The sequence below is a fragment of the Syngnathoides biaculeatus genome, chromosome 3 (assembly GCF_019802595.1).
Source record: "Syngnathoides biaculeatus isolate LvHL_M chromosome 3, ASM1980259v1, whole genome shotgun sequence".
Lineage (NCBI taxonomy): Eukaryota > Metazoa > Chordata > Actinopteri > Syngnathiformes > Syngnathidae > Syngnathoides > Syngnathoides biaculeatus.
The window spans coordinates 28,052,793-28,070,209 of NC_084642.1; the positions used below are offsets into that span (position 1 = coordinate 28,052,793).

A 17,417-nucleotide genomic window follows, 5' to 3' on the forward strand; every position below is an offset into this window, starting at 1 on the left:
CAGATCACAAGGTCGTCAAAAGAATCAGCTAGAAGGTTTGTAGTTACTGTCTAAAATGTACATCTGCAGTATAATACTATGACTTAGCACAGGTTTAGCAGTCTTGGCTTTTCAGTATTCCATTCACAATTAAATTCATTCAGTCAATTCAAAAATTAGCTACACCTCCAGGATGACCCCTGGATATGAAATTATCCTTGACAAATGCCTCCTGAACTGCATGAGCATCCAAAATAGGATCCAGTAAAATATAATTATTTGTGCATATGCAGTGTTTTTTGAACATTAAAGTATAACCAGAGAGAGAAAGAGGCGGCATAATTTATTTCACTTCCAATGTTTTTCAAATGCATCTCCTTTTTAACTTTGTCCTGTTGTCTGATGAGTATAAAAGGTAGGACAAAAATAGAGATGAGGCCCACCGCACACCAAGTAAATTGACCAAAACTGACTGAATTGTCCCAGTTTGAAGGGTTCAGTGTTTGTAAAGGGAGCATGGTAGTTTGACTGGTGAGAGTGTCTGCCTCTTAGTTCTGAAGATCAAAGTTCAAATCTCTGTGCCTGCGTGGGTTTTCTCTGGGCATTTTGGTTTCATACTTTTCAGTTGGCCAACATTTCTAGAAATATATATATATATATATATATATATATATATATATATATATATATATATTTATATTAGTTTTAAGTAATGTTCTTATTTTATGAGATACTGAATTTGGGATTTTCATTAAGTTTTTTGTTGTAAGCATCAAGATTAAAAGACATTTGAAATATATTAGTCTTTGTCGCTTATCCTCACAAGGGTCGTGGGGAGTGCTGGAGCCTATCCCAGGTGTCAACGGGCAGGAGGTGGGGTACACACTGAACTGGTTGCCAGCCAATAGCAGGGCACATGGAGACAAACAGTCACACTCTCAAACACACCTCGGACAATTTAGAGTGTCCAACTAATGTTGCATGTTTTTGGGATGTGAGAGGAAACCGGAGTGCCTTGAGGAAACTCACGCAGCCATGGGGAGAACATGCAAACTCCACACAGGTGGGTCTGGGATTGAACCCGGGACCTCAGAACTGTGAGGCCAACGCTTTACCAGCTGAGGCACCATGCCGCCCTGTGTGTAACAAATGAATATAATATATAAGTTTCATTCTTTGCGTGGAATTACTTAAATCAGTTTCTGATATTCCAATTATATGACCAGCACCTTCATCCATCCATTTTCTTAGCCACTTATTCTCACAAGGGGGTCCACCCTGAACTGGTTGCCAGTTAATCGCAGGGCACATAGAGACAAACAGTCGCACTAACAATCACACCTCGGCACAATTTAGAGTGTCCAATTAATGTTGCATGTTTTTGGGATGTGGGAGGAAACCAGAATGCCAAAAGAAAACCCACGCAGGCATGGGGAGAACATTCAAACGCCACACAGGCAGGTCCAGGATTGAACACTGGTCCTCAGAACTCTGAGACCAACGCTTTATAACGCCGCCATCGTGCCGCTATGACCATCACTTGTATATGAAAAGCAAAATGTAAAATAAACTGAATTTTTCATTGAAAACTATTTGCAGTCAAATGAAAAGATTTAGTTGGCTTGGTCCGGTTTCAAATCTAGACTAGAGTGGCCGTGGCACACCTTTACTTTGAAGTCCTCCAGTCTCAGGGAACATGGCGTGTTGGATTTGTCAGATGTTGTTCATCTGATTTGTGTCCACTAAATTTTCGTTCTCTGTCTGGCAGAGGCTATTCACACCTAAGTAATACAGTAATTCAGTAAGTCACAGTAAGCTAAATTAGTAAGTGTGTAAGTCCAAAGCTATCCATTACTTAAAATGGTACAGTTTTAAGAAATAAATATTGGATATAGACATTACTAACTTTACAGACATGGTGTCCCACTCAGACTCCTAGCTCTGGTCTCTGTGGCATCGCGACACAAACATGCCTCATAGTTGGGCACAACATGTTATGATAGATAAGACTATGCAAACATACACATCTATACAGTATGATTATACACTGCTCCACCGATTCGCAGAAACTTTGTTGTGAACAAACGAGCTTGGATAGTAGAGAGCAGAGTTACATTTGAAGAAATAAACATTGTATATATATGTTGTATAGTTTACCATGGCAGCACGGTGTTCTCCCTGTCCCTGCCTGGGTTTTCTCCAGGCACTCCAGTTTCCTCCCACATCCCAAAAACATGCAACATTAATTGGACACTCTAAATTGTCCCTAGGTGTGATTGCGAGTGCGGCTGTTTATCTTGTTGTGCCCTGCGATTGGCTGGCAACCAGTTCAGGTTGTACCCCGCCTCCTGGCCGTTGACAGCTGTGATAGAGCCCAGCACTCCCCACGGCCCTCGTGAGGTTATGCCGCTAAGAAAATGGATGGATGGATATACTTTACCAGTGATTCATGTGACATGAATTGGGAGCTCCAGTGCACTCACTATAGATGGTCATCATCTTGGTCTTTTGTGCATGCACATGAGGAATCGTGGTTCGATTATTTTGCTTGTGACCCATGTAATGTCATTTGAACACCCCCCACGCCCCAAACCCCCAGTAGTGATAGGTATGGTATTTCTCAAGTGTACTGAATTGTTTGAATCAGTTCATTAAAAGATTTCACTGAATCGTTCAGTTCTTTTTTCCACAGAATCATTGAAGTACTTCCTACTTTAGTTAATTCATGTTCACTGAACGTTTATCATTTTTGGTGTCATTTTTTGTAAACTAGCAAAGATGGGGAGGTGAAAAAAAAACAACAAGAAAACTTAAAGTAAATGATTACCTCCCCATCTCTGTCCCAGCAAGCTCTCAAACAACCCGCTTCGTTTGTTTGTGACTTGTTGAAGATGCCTGCAGTGAGCTCAACTACCCAACATCCTCTTGCATCCGCTAACGTCCAGCTCGGGCCTTGCCTGGCAAGAGTCACTGACATTAGATTCCGCCACCTGGGCTTCCTGCTCACTCGCCTTACTTTTATTGTCATCTGATTGATGGGAAGAGTCTTTGAGTGTCTTGAGATGTGCTATATGACCTTAATGTATTATCATCATCATCATCATCATCACCCAAGAATCTTTAGTAATTGCGTTGGAGTCAGGGGATGATATGTATCTTTAAATATGTAAGTTTAATGTGAAATTTCTTAATTATCTTTTCAAATAAATCCATCCTCTTATACTCCCTGTTGGTGTCGCTTCAGCTTGCTTTGCACTGGTGACTCACATGACAGTTTCTTCTCCCATCATGACGATGTGTATTCTCTTAAGATTATGGAAACACCGTCTGACCCAGATCCACTGTGTGTGCTCGTTTTCATGTGCTTGACTGACTCAACATTGGCCCTTGGGTTAAGGAAACGGCTGCTAGGAAAAGCCATCTCCGGGAGGACGTCAGGTTAAAATCAGTCATGAGTGCGTAGTACGTAGTTCCTTGCATGAATCACTGAACACGTACGAGTCGCAAACGAATACATTCAATGAACAAATTGTGAAGTTAAATGAATGAATCATTTCATAAACCGATTCAGTTCAATACGTTCAATAAAAACATTTTTTTAACCAAACATTTGCAATTGAAACAACACTAATCCACAGATGTGAATTCATGTACAGAACGAAGTTTGGGAGTCATAGAAATTACAGTTGCATTCATATCAACATAAAAAAATTTAACCTCCCCAAAATGGAGACATATTTTTGTAAAAAAGTTCAAAACCATAATGTTTTCATTCATCCTCTCAAAGTTTGAACTCCCAAAAATTTGTTTCATACTCCATACTTCTAGTCCAAATTGTTTTGATTCATGTATCCAAGATTATATGAATATGAATTTTTAGAATCACACATACACTTCTTTGACAATTATCTTCTGCCATAGTTTTATTAACAGCAGGGGCTTACACTGCAATGTCCGCTAATTAAATATGTTCTTGAATGTTTTTGTTCTTATCATTTTCAATTTTGGCATGTGTTGGCTATTTCTCCAAGTTTTGTAGCCAACAGTCTTCCCGTTCTGCACTGTGCTCTTACACTCATCTTTATAGCCATTTCCTCGCATCAGCTGTCATGGACAGCAAAGGACAGCAGATAAAATTTTATGACCAATTCAGATGAAATTAAAAAAAAAATAAAAATTGGAGTGGATGGATTCAAGCAGCTTTGCTTTGATGTTTAGCTTGTGCATATTATGTTCTCCTTTACCCCAAGTAGTTAAAAATCCCTTTAGGACTGTTCATATGGATTTTCTTTATACGTATGCTAAAAAATGTTTTTGTTTTTTTACTCATGCAGGTGTCAAATTACATTATTACAAAATTACAAAATCATTTCTAACAAGTTTAATAAGTTCAATTAGGTTTTCACTGAAATAAAGGGCTCGGGGGGCACAACCAACTCCGCTTTGATAAGGCGAGTGGTTCCAAAACCTTTTTCTGTAGCACCCCTTTTTCTATACTTTTAAACCTCCACACTGGTATTTTTCCACGTGCATTATAATAAATGCAAAACGTTAACTTTCCAAGAAAGAAACGATAAAAAGCAATAATGACCTATATTGGAACCAGAATTTGCATGCCCATATTACTGGATGATGACTGTTACTATTCTTAGGCTGTCATCCTGTTTATGAGCCAGGAAAGTATAAATTAGAAATTAATATTTGACCTCTCTGGGAATAACAAAGGATAACCTGCACATATAGAAAATAAATCATAACTTTTCTAAAAATTAAAGCCTTATATCACTACTGCAAAAGAAAAAAGTTAATTGTATGTGAACTGTGAGGGTCTAAAATCAGTTAATTTATGTCAATAAGGAGTAAATTTTCTCTTGAATAACCAACGTTTAATGTACTACTCAGTCATTTTGGACCTATTCTAGGAATGTACATTATGATCTTTCTCATTCATTTCTAATTCATTTAACTCAGTCCAGCTGTGTTCACGTAGATACTGTGTCTTCATAAGCATCAGTGTTCAATATACAAAAGCGGGCCAAAAATATCAAGAAAAAGTTTCCAGTTTGGTTATCATCTCATTAAATCAAAATGCTCAGATTGTATGACTCCAGACTGAGTGGAAGTACTCCCAGTATGTCATAACAGGTGCTCAGCACACCGGTGACTGTACTACATTGTTCTACAATGACATCAGGGAGTAGCAGCACGGCAGGGTTGATGTCTCAGCATTTCAGATAAGTGTCTCCATTATTCTAACAGCGGGCATAACAAGACACTTTACAGGAGGAGTTTCTTCCTCTGCTTGAATTTATGAGGGACGGTGTGACCCCTCACACAGCACTGAAATGGCAGTTTTTCTAAAATAATAGGAATTTGCGTTCCCAATTGGCAATTCAACAAGCAAATCACCAGAGGTGGGTAGAGTCATCAAATATCAGACTCAAGCAAGAGCACTGTTATTTAAGAATAATACGACTTAAGCAACTTAAGAAGTTCTCCAAATATTTTAGTAATTATAAGAAAATATTCACTAACTAGTGAGTAACAAAAAACTACTATGCGTGGATGGACATGACCAAAAAAGGAAAACAGTAACAGAGTTATGAGATGAGGTTAACTATGTTACATCTGATCAATCAGATATACATTTTAGGCTGTTGAACACAACATATCCAAACCAACATGATACAACACAACAGAGCTTGCATGTATTCTGCTGTAACACACGATTACAGCAAGACAGATTTGCGGCTTATTGTCATTCAGTACCTTTGACTAAAAACGGTTTCAATCAAAATGATACATTGATGTTCAATGGCCATTAAAAAAAAGGGAGTTTGACTTAAAAAAAAAATAAAAAGTGCCATATGCTCCCATTGCATCTGAGTGGGCAGACCGAGTTCAACTATTTTGAGATGAACAAAAGACATTACTTCCTATATTCTGCGGCTGGTTTTTATGCAACCGAGTCCATCTGCATGTGCTATTGGACAAGAAAGAGAAATTAGTGTTTGCACGTCTTGTGTCACCTGCTAGGAAACGAGCACTAACTTGTTAGGTGACATATGCTTATTACTTGTAACCAAAATGTAGGGGACTGTGTGTATGTATAGTGGTACATGTCTGTGTCCACATGTCTGCAAATTTAGGGTTTGATTAATTGGTTTCCTTGTTTTTAACCTACTCACAGTGATCAGTTAAATTCTGATGACACAATGATTAATAATCTTGTATAAACTTACATAACAAAATCAAGATTTGAAGATGGCATCGCTTTGACTGCTGGGATGAAATATTGTAAAAACCATTCCAATGGGAAACGTTTCTTGGAAAGTTGACGAGCATCATATGCTCAAACCTAGGTGGACCACATTTACAGTGCTATTGAAAATAATAGCAGTTCAGTGTGACTAACTAGATTAATCCACATTTTCAGGATATTTTTTTGTTGCTTAAGTTACCAGTACATGCAGTGGATTCTCAGAAAACCAACAAAGCCCAGTATTCATGCGATACACACTCCCAAGGCTGTGCAATTGGGGAATTTTTTTGAAAGAGGCAAAAGGAAAGAAGAAAAAGAAAAATACCAGTGTGGCATTGAATTAGTTAGGTCATCAATTTTGTGAAAAACTGGTGAGAATCAGTTCCAAACCAAAAAGTTAATGTCATGGAGTGGCCAGTCCAATCCTTGGACCTTCATCCAATCGAGAACTTAAGTGGTGACATCAAAAATGCTGCTTCTGAAGCACAACCAAGAAATGTAAATGAAAAGTGTAATGTCATTAAGGAATCTTGGAGTGGAATAACAGCTAGAAAGTGCCACAAGTTGGTTGACTCCATGCCGCACAGATAAAAAACTGTAGTCATACAAGTAAATATTACTTTCGTGATTCAAATGATTGGTAAATCCTAGAACTAAAAAAAGTTCATACAAAAGAGTTTTGAGTTTGTAAAGTCAATGTCAGACTTCTATTTTGCTGAAAACACCACTTTCAAGAAATTGCCCAATTGCGCAGTATGTACACCATAACTGCTGGGTCTTGTTGGTTTTCTGAGAATCTACTGATAACATGTTTGACATGTAGCAAAAAAAAAAAAAAAAAACCCCAACAAAAAAAAAAAAAAACCCTGAAAATGTGGATTAATCTGGTTAGTCATATGAGACTGCTATTATTTTGAACACCAATGCATGCATTCCAAGACAACACCGCCAGATGCTATTTCAATTACCTTTTCCTAGACAACTGAAACATTTAACGTTTTGTAAAATAAAAGCATAGATTTCTACAGCAGTTTTATATTTGACTGATCTTAAGTCATTGAATTAATGATGGTTGGGGAAGATTGAGGTGACTTTTTAGAATCTAAACCCAATTAAGATGGCTAAAAATATTCTTAAAGTGTATGTTATTCCATCTGTTCCATTTAGATTGTGTTAGGGACCTAACAAAGTGGCCAACAACAGCAGAGTGCTATTACGCAATTACAATTAGAAGACGATCACACACTAAACATATTGAACCTGGCATTTTGTTGTTAAATTAGATTAAAGTGCAAGATACTTGCATCTGCGCACAATGATTCACACATTTATAGTCCTACTTAGAGACTACATTGCTGCAAGCTGCTGGTCATTCATCAGCTTCGCCTTCTTGCAAGGACACTCTTAGTATCAGAGCAGGATGGTCCTGTCAGATACCACACACCCACATAATTTGATGTATCAAAACAACCCTTGCCTATTCACATAGAGCTTTACCTGCACTCATGCCACTGTCATAACAATTATGAGAGTTATGTATTCCCTGGACATGCTATTTTTTTGTCTGCAAGATCTACATTTCTTCCGAGATACACAAAGACATATGGGGATTCAAGGGCAAGCCTGTCCTGAGCTTTAACATGCAAAGAGTCGGCAGATACAAGGGGGACATGTAAACAGTTGCACACAAACAAGGTCACACAGCCATGCTGCTGCATGCCAGTAGAAAAATAGAAACTCGTGCGCAGCGTCCTACCATTTTTCCCACTGGTCCTCCATCCAACCCTCTTCTCCTTCGCCTCCCGAGTCCATACTGTAAGTGAGGAGGGCATCCGAAGCCGACAAGAGGAGGGTTAGAGAGCGAAGGAGGGAGGGAGCGTGAGGGGGAGGAGCATCAAGAAGGAGAAAGGGGTGAGATGTAGCTCATGCGGGTCGATGGAAGAAGTGTTGGATGCAGATCTTGGGGAAGAGATGTCGAGAAGGAATTATTTAAAGTTATTTAAAGAAGCTGAGCCCATCCAAGAGGAGCATTCTCTAATCTGTTTCTGCCTCTCTTTTCCACTCTGATGTTTACACTGCCTGTGTGCATCAGATTGACGATGCTAAGGCAACAAAATGCTGGTGTAAGCAGAATACCCGATGGACAGAAAACCCAGACAAGAGAAACATCAGCACAACAGGGCACTCCTCTCACTATGCACCGTGGTGCTGCTCAATTATTCATGAGGTCACATTTTTTTTTCCTGTCATTCCTTTTCTATTCATCTGAGCAAATACAATGTGAGCTTAGAGGAGTTACAATGGTCACCACTTTTAGCTTTAATGACAACACTGTACAAACCAAACCCCAATTTATTACTAAAATGTCATCACAGATTGTAGAAAGGTGAATAAAACACCACAGTGAAGCGATGCAGTCATTTAAAATATAGCTTTTCATGTGGAACAAACCAATCCTAAAATGAAATTGAACAATTGTAATGGAACAGCCGTATTTTGTTATCTAAACCACTGAATGCTGATTTGTTATGGGCCTAAATTCTCTTCAGTCTAGATCCAACGTTGTCCAGATCCCGTGACGAACATTTTGTAAATGAATTCAATAAAAGAAGCACTATTTTTTTAAAGAATGAGATCGAGAAAGAGAAAAAAATGCTTGGTGCATGCCATTTTATTATGCCAATCGGAGGGAGGTGGGTGTCACTGCACTGTAAACCACGTATCACCTCATTGGCCGCAGATAAATTTCACTTTGTAAACATCATTCACATTATCACGAGGGGGGAGATGAAGAGTGAGTAGGAAAAGATGGAAAAGCATTATATTGATCGCTAAGCTATCGTGTCATTAGGTCGCAAGACAAATAAATGACTGGGTTCTCAGTACACTTGTCGCATAGTTCTGGCTGAAACCAAGTTATGGCAGAGAGTAACAAGTTTGGAGAACGAGATAAGCCAATTAATAAATGTCTGGAGCTACAAATTTCATTGTCTCAAATTTGGTTGGGTTGGTTTTGTTTCCTGTGTTTCATGTCTCGTGCTCATTTGATTAGCGGTGTCCTCGTGTTTGCATTTGACCTCCTCCCTTGTGTTAGTCAATCAGCTCCCTCCAGCCACTTGTCTCTTGACCAGGGGTTTCCCATTGTCTCGTCGATCTCTGTATATTTACTCTTTTTTTTGCGTTGCGTTGTTGAAGTCTGTCTGTCTGTTCCCATGCTGTTATCTCTCTGCGCCACATTTTGTCTAGTTTAGGTTTATTTAATATATACTTTCTTACTTTGATTATTTGGTTGTTTGACTATTTAGTTTGAAGTTTTACAATTTAAGTATTTTTCGAGATTACTGCATTCCTGCCTTGCGTCCCTGCACGTGGGTCCTCCACACCTTGCTGCGCCTTCCTCTCCTTTCATTGGCCACACAAGAATGGACTGATCAAGACAGGACCCAGCAGGAAAAGTGGTGACCACCACGTCATACCCAGCAGAGGCACCCAAGTAAAGTTCAGTTTTTATCCTTCTGTTTCATGCCTTCTGTCACTTAATTTTTCTCCAGTTTACTCACCGAAGCCACATCAATCAAAACTAGCCACCCATCCACCTCGTTCCTTGCCATTTTGTCACCTCGTTCTTTACCACCCGTGTTTCCAAGTTTACCTTCCTGAGTTCCTTTGCACTCTGCGCTTTTCATAACTATTCCTACTGGGCCTCAATGGTGCCAGGCTGAGGACGCAACTGCAGACCTCGTGGCTGCTTTCGGGGAGCCACACCAAGCCCCCTCGTGCTTGTTCCGCTGGCGCCTAGTCCGTGGCTGCCTCCTGGTCCGGCGACGCTCAGCCTATGCCTCCTGCTCCAGTGGCGTCCAGCCTCTGACTGCCACCTGTTGCTCCTGCGGTGCCTGGACTCCACCGCCACCTGTTGCTGCTCTTGCTCTGGAGGCAGCGCTTGACCAGCAGGCCCCTCCTACTCCTGTTCTGCGGCCGACTCCTCTTCCGGCGGCAGTAGCACTTCACCTGTGCCCGCCATCTCTTGCTCCTGTTCCAGCAGTGCTTGACCAGCGGCTGCCGCCTGCTCCTGTAGCACTCGACCAGCAACCGCCACCTGCCTCAGTAGTGGCCCTTCACTTGTGGCCACCACCTGCTGCAACAACAGCAGCACTTCACCTGCAGCTGCCATCTATTGCTTCTGCTATGGTGGCGGTGTTCGACCAGCACCCGTCACCTGACAAAAAAAAGCAATGAGTGCACTTCTTGTTTTACCTGCTAGAAGGCTAACTGCCAAACAAGTTTTACCTACACAACACACAACTTTAATTTTGGGAGAATAAAAAAACAAACATTTCTCTCTGTCCCTTCAGAGGAGACAAAATGCGGACTCAAAACTACTATAAGGTGCACCAAAACATAAACAGAATATCAACATGAAATTATTCTAGACCATCAAAGAAACGTGACTACCACTGTTATTGTGGCCAATTAAGTCGTCACCCCAAAGAAGCATAATTTGCCGTCAGCTAACAGTGTGCTTAAAGGTCACAGCACAGAGATGTTATGGGGTCAGTTAAAATTTATAGCTTGAAATGCACATCATTTCTAGCAAGTTGTCAACTATAGTTAAGTAAGTATAGCTAAAAATGAGATGTATTGAGGATTCCCTATACATACCTGAAGCTTGAGACACCAGGGTGTTGTTACTCCATCCACCGCAAAAGACTGCCGGAAGTGAGGTTCCAATTGCCAAACAGCTTGCTGTACGTTTGAGCCGACCAGGAAGTCGGAACAGTGACAATGATGAACAGCCAAGTAGTGGCTGCACAATAGAAAAGTAGCCACTGGCCCCATGTGACATAAAAGGCATGTCTTTTTATACAGTCATGGCTTGAAATAATGCCACACCAGTGGTGCCAATGTCTTTGGATGTTTTGTGCATCTCATACATCCATGATTTACTTACTCCCGCAACCTCACGTCGATAGAAACAGAGTCATGATTAAAATATGGGGTCAGATTGTTTTGGAAAACTTTTATACAGTGATGGCCAGAAATAATGACACCCCAAGGTTGCCAATATTTTAACCAGGACTGTAAATATATATTCATGATTTAGTGACACAGCACAAGTTATTACATTGTTGTATGCAAGATTCCTATATATTGTGCTGGCCATCATTTGAGTAGCTTTATAACACACTGCACAGAAAGCCTTTGCCATTTCTGTTGGTTTGTCATACACAGTATGCAATAGTACATAAGACAGTACTGAAAGGTATTGCGTGGGTCATTTTTTTTTTCTAGTGCATAATAGTCATAGGTATGTACAAGGAAATCCTCATTTTTGCACCGCTTTTCTGCTGCACTGTGGCAGCAGTGATATTTTGTTCTCTTGCTGACGGTTGAGGTCTCAATGGCTGTATGACAAAAAAAAAAAAATCATGTTGCCACCACAGATGATTCAGCCTCTTTCTTTATACAAGGTTTTCTCAAAACATGCCGTTTCAAAGGGATCAGCACAGAGTTTGGAATGGTTGCCGGGCAATTTAATAATTTCCATGATTCCATTCAAAAAGTTAAACTTTCACAGATTATAGATTCGGGGCACAGAATTTGAAAAAAAAAATTTCTTTTTTTTTTTTTTTTACATAATTTTTACATTCATCTTCAATATTTGGCTGGGAATACCTCGACTTTAATCGCCGTAGCATTGAGGCTATCAACATATTGCATTGCCAAATGCAAGCCTGTATTTCCTAGATGCTTGTTGTCAGTTGTTTTTTTGTTCTGGTGCCCCACATTTTCTGCTTGACACTACCCCATAGAGTCTAAATGGGGTTTACATATGGCAAGTTGGCTGGCCAGTCAAATACTGCAATGGCATGGGAGTCAAACCACATTTTGGTGCTTCTGGTATTATGTGCAGTGTCCAGGTCCTGCAGGAGGATGAAATCTGTATCTCCATATAGACCCTCAGCAGAAAAAATTATGAAGTCATCTAAAACATTCTGGTTGACTGTTGTGGTCACCTTGGATTTAAGAAAGCAGCATTTACCAACACATGCAATGGACATTGGACCCCAAATCATTTCTGATTTGATTCTTTAATGAAAGCCTCAGTTTGATTGGAAAAGGGGACCTTGGAACCCTAGTCAAGAGTCCAGTCCTTCTTCTCTTGGGACAGTTTTGTATTCTTCCTACATTGGGTTAGGCTCATAAGTGGCTTGTCTGGAGGAACCTGACAGTTGTAGCCAATTGCCCAGATGGATTTGAATGTGGTGCTTTTTGAAGCTGTGACCCAGACTCATTTCACTTTTTCTGGATCTCTGCTAGAATTTGAATTATCCATTTGATCTTCCTCTGAAGCCCACAGTCATCCCTTTCCTGGTGCATTTACCACATTTTGTCCTTCCACGAGACTTTGCATTGAAAAACCTGGACACTTCTCTGTCACAACAACTGCTGAAGTAGTTCTACACAGCTGACACAGCAGTCATCAAATCAGTGCACCTCCATCACAGTCTGGACCAAGGGTATCACAAAATAGGACTAACTCTGATGGACAATTTTAAAGACTTGCCCGCCACTCGAACTAGGTCCAGAGCATGCAAGATCCTTTCGGACCCTCTATATCTTGGCCACCAGCTCTTCCAGCTCCTTCCATCAGGTAGGCACTATTGATCAATGCAAACCAAAACTAGCAGACATTCAAACTTGTTTTTCCCCTCTTGCAATTATGTCATTAAATTTTTGGTCAGTGAACCTACTATTTTCTGCCTTGCGCCATTGTTGGGACACTATTAGTATTATACACACTGTAGATTTCCGCACAATTCGTCACTTTAAACTCCACCCTTTGCACAATTGTCATTGTACTGGCCTATAACCGTGACCAGCAAACGGGTAACTCTATCTAAGCTCAACATAATGTGTGAGGTTGACACCCTCTTAATTGACTCCTCCGTTTAGGGCACTTAACCACGCCTTCTGAAATTACGTCACCCCACGTGTGCTAACCTCAGACAAACAATTAGCAAAAATGGCGGCGCAGGAAGAAAAGACGAGAGCGAAATTGTCCGATTTACCAGCTGATTTCTCACTCGCATTCTTAGCGAATAGTGAAATATCATTGAAAAGCAGACAGCAGGGCTTCAAGTATTTCAGCGAGTGGTATTTCAATGGTATTTACATGCATATCGACGGAGAAACCATTGATATTAGCGCGAGATCTTTCCGGAGTCAGAGGAAGACCGAGAAGCCACATAATATAATATATTATAAACCAAAGACGAATTCCTCATTGACAGTTTCCTATTTTCGTGTTAACTATCACACTTGTGTGCAGAATCTGTATATGTATCTGTATAGCCGTTTGTGAACCGCCGTATGAAGGAAAAGAAAGCGAGGCTTGATTTACGAGTTGTTTCTCTCGTTTTCTTTGTGTAACGTCACGCCCTCCCCTCAATAATTATTCTTGAATTAGTCCCGAACCTACGTAAGTCCCGACCGAGTACGACAATCACTACTTTAGTGTCCTCAAACATCCTTCCTTCAGTCTTGGTGTCTCGGTGCACGTTGAAGGCTTTTAGGACTGCTAGTCCGGTTTAGCTTAGCTCACCGCCAACAAAGCGACACGTTTGTGCAGTCAGATCATCGCAAAATATCGCTCAACATAGATCAGGTGTGTCAATCATTCACACGTAGCTATGTTATGCAAGCGAAGAACTGCTAATTCATTTATATGAGACATGTATTGAAAATCAAACATAGGGCTTACCTTCGTGCAAACATATCTGTTCCGGTTGATGGATTCAGTTGATCATGTGGTCCACAAAGTTTGATCCATCGAAGACATTTTTCGTACTCGGTCTTCTGTTCCGGTTGATTTTAGATGGATTCAGTTGATGATGCGGTCTTCCACAAAGTTTGATCCATCGAAGACATTTTTCGTACTGGGTCTTCGGTTTTGGAAAGGGGACGAATTGAACTCCACCAACTAGCCTTTCAGGATACCTATCGTCACAATTACAAAGTCCGTGACTACACCTCTTAACCATATCTATTATCAAAGAACCCAAATACGCGATAAAACGCTAACAAAAGCTATACTGGACCACGCAACGTTGTCTGAGGGAACGGCGGGTGCAAAAAAGGGGTGTGGTTTATGCAGATCTCTGGCCTCTGATTGGTCAGTGATGCGGATGACACAATTTCTACGGAGGGGTCAATTGCTCTAAATGCAAGACTGCATCTTTGCACAACTGTGACTCTTATAAGAAATAGTTCCCTATTAACTGAATGTCTATTATCTTTGTTCTTGTTTGTTTTTCTCCATACTCAACAAGAATGCTGTACCAGAGCGGGACAGACCGCCGGCGACAAATTCCTTGCCATATTGCAGGTCAAACAAAGCATTGTTCAATACTAAGTCGATTGAGACGAAACGAAAATGTCTTATAGAACGATGCCCAGAGTTTTGTCCAATACCGTTAAACACATAGAAGGGGATAATAAACTAAGGTACGTGGAAAAATGAGAGACACTTGGCATAGAGGACCCATATTTAATGCTGAACTCAAGGTTTTCGCTGATAAGAAATCGGACTGTTAATTCGCTTCCACTTGTCTTCGACCGTACCGTATTTTCTTGAAAATAATGCACAAATTTTTCCCAAAATATTTTCAGAAAGGTAATAGTGCACAATATGTTTAGGTATGGATGAAAAAAAAAATACAATCACATTGTATAGTTGTATACAGGTACATAGAGTGGTAAAAAAAAAGGTATACGTATACATTTCGATATGATATTCAATGTCTTATGTTACACATTTATATTTATTACGGTGATGTGCACCCCCAACCTGAACTCTTGTCCTCCTCGGGGAACTTGCATTTCATGATTTTAGCATAGCATGTTTGTTGCTATTGCACCAAATATCAGAAACGTTGGTTTAACTTAAACCAAGACCAAAAAAAAAAAAATGTCGACTACAATGGCTAGTTGTGCAAGTGCTTTTTAAAGAAATGTGTCACTGTGGTGTTTACATAATTCACCCGCGGGACCTCGAGTTGGGGTGCGGGGTTCCGCACGGACTGTTTTTGTATTGCGCTTCCGGAGGAAAGGTTAACAGAGTTCCCGCCGTTATGCGAGTAGTGTTTTGATGTCGAACAATAAAGCAAGTTCTGTTCCTGTGTCCGACACTCCGCCTCCGACTCCTTTTCTCCGGCGCTACACTGGTGACCCCGACGTCAGTCCCGGCGTTTTCGAGACTGAAACGAACATGGCAACCGCCATCCTCAAATTGCCGGAGTTTTGGGAGACGTCCGCGGCAGCGTGGTTCGCACAGACTGAGGCTCAGTTCGCCCTCCGCGGGATCTCAGATGATTCCACGCGTTACTACCACGTTGTCTCAGCACTCGGGAGCTCAACGGCGGCCAGAGCAGTGAACTTCATCACCTCTCCCCCGGCCCGAGATAAGTATGCTGGGATCAAGGCTCACCTTCTCAAGGTTTTTGAGCTTTCACGGCCGGAACGTGCCCGACGTCTGTTGGCTATTAATGGACTGGGGGACAGCAAACCTTCCGAACTCATGGAAATGATGCTAAACCTGCTGGGCACGGAAGAGCCCAATTTCATTTTCATGGAACTGTTTCTCGGGCAAATGCCACCGCATGTTCAGACGGCGCTCGCGAACAGTACTGTCACTGAGCCCCGGGCCCTGGCCGAGGAGGCCGACCGTTTCTTCCTGGCAACCCAGCGCTTCTCCCCTGAGGCGCTGGCCGCGACGCGCAGTTACTCACCTTCGGGCGCGTGGGTGGCATCCAGCAGGGGCCCCTTCGGCACCGACGGCCGTGCTGGCACAGGCTTGTGCTACTTCCATGCCCGTTTCGGTGCGAAAGCGAAGAGGTGCCACGCCCCTTGCAACTACGACGCGTCGGGAAACGCCAAAGCCCACGCTTCGCAGCGGCCGTGAGCGTGGGCGCGAAGAGCCGGCTGCTGTTCGTCAAGGACAACCTTTCCGGGCGCAAATTCCTTTGTGACACCGGCGCCCAGAGGAGCGTCCTGACGGCCACTGCGGAGGACGCCGCTGGCGGGACTCATGGGCCACCCCTACTGTCCGCTAATGGATCCCCTATCCGCTCTTATGGCATGAGAACTGTGGACTTGTGTTTCGGGAGTCAGCGCTTCACATGGGTCTTTGTCACTGTGGATGTCTCATTCCCTCTCCTCGGCGCTGATTTTTTTTGTGCCCAGGGGCTGCTGGTGGATGTTAAGAGGGGCCGTCTGGTGGATGCACTGACTTTTTCCACGGTCGCCTGCGTCCGCAATGAGGCGACTTATGGTGGTCTCTCCAGTTCGCTATCGGACGGCACCAAGTACCAACTCCTCCTTGGTGAGTTCCCTGCCTTGACACGGCCCACTTTCTCCTCTGCCACGACTAAACATGGGGTCGAGCACCACATTGAGACCAAGGGCCCCCCGATCCACGCGAGGGCCCGACGGCTTGATCCCGAGAAGCTAGCAGTCGCTAAGTCCGAGTTTGCCAACATGGAGCGTCTGGGCATCGTCCGCCGCTCGGATAGCCCGTGGGCCTCGCCACTACACATCGTCCCTAAACTGAGTGGTGGGTGGCCACCGTGTGGTGACTACCGCCGCCTTAACGACGCCACTACGCCCGACCGCTACCCTGTTCCACACATTCAGGACTTCTCAGCCCACCTGGCAGGCAAAATCTTGTTCTCCAAGGTCGACCTGCGCGGGTATCACCAGGTTCCCGTGCACCCCTCAGACGTTCCCAAGACAGCTGTAATCACTCCGTTTGGACTGTTCGAGTTTCTGAGGATGCCGTTTGGTCTTAAAAACGCGGCACAATCTTTCCAGCGTTTAATGGATTCTGTGCTCAGGGACTTGCCATTTGTGTTCGTCTATTTGGATGACATCCTCGTCGCCAGCTCCTCGGAGGATGAACATCTGATGCACCTCCGTGACCTCTTCGCAAGACTTGAGCAGCATGGCCTGATCATCAACCCGGCGAAGTGTGTTTTCGGGGTGCCCTCTATCCAGTTCCTCGGGCACCTCATAGACAAGAACGGCGCCGCCCCCCTTCCGGCAAAGGTGGAGGCCGTCTCCGCTTTTACCCGACCTCGCTCGGCTCGGGGCCTCCGGGAGTTCCTGGGGATGGTGACTT

The 17,417-nt window shown here is 42.6% G+C and overlaps 1 protein-coding gene across 1 annotated transcript in view; it reads right to left on the bottom strand.

Annotated features, from left to right (window-relative positions):
* LOC133498390 (C-Jun-amino-terminal kinase-interacting protein 1-like) overlaps nucleotides 1-17,417 on the bottom strand; it is a 57,470-nt gene that overhangs the window by 35,917 nt on the left and 4,136 nt on the right. The window lies entirely within an intron of this gene.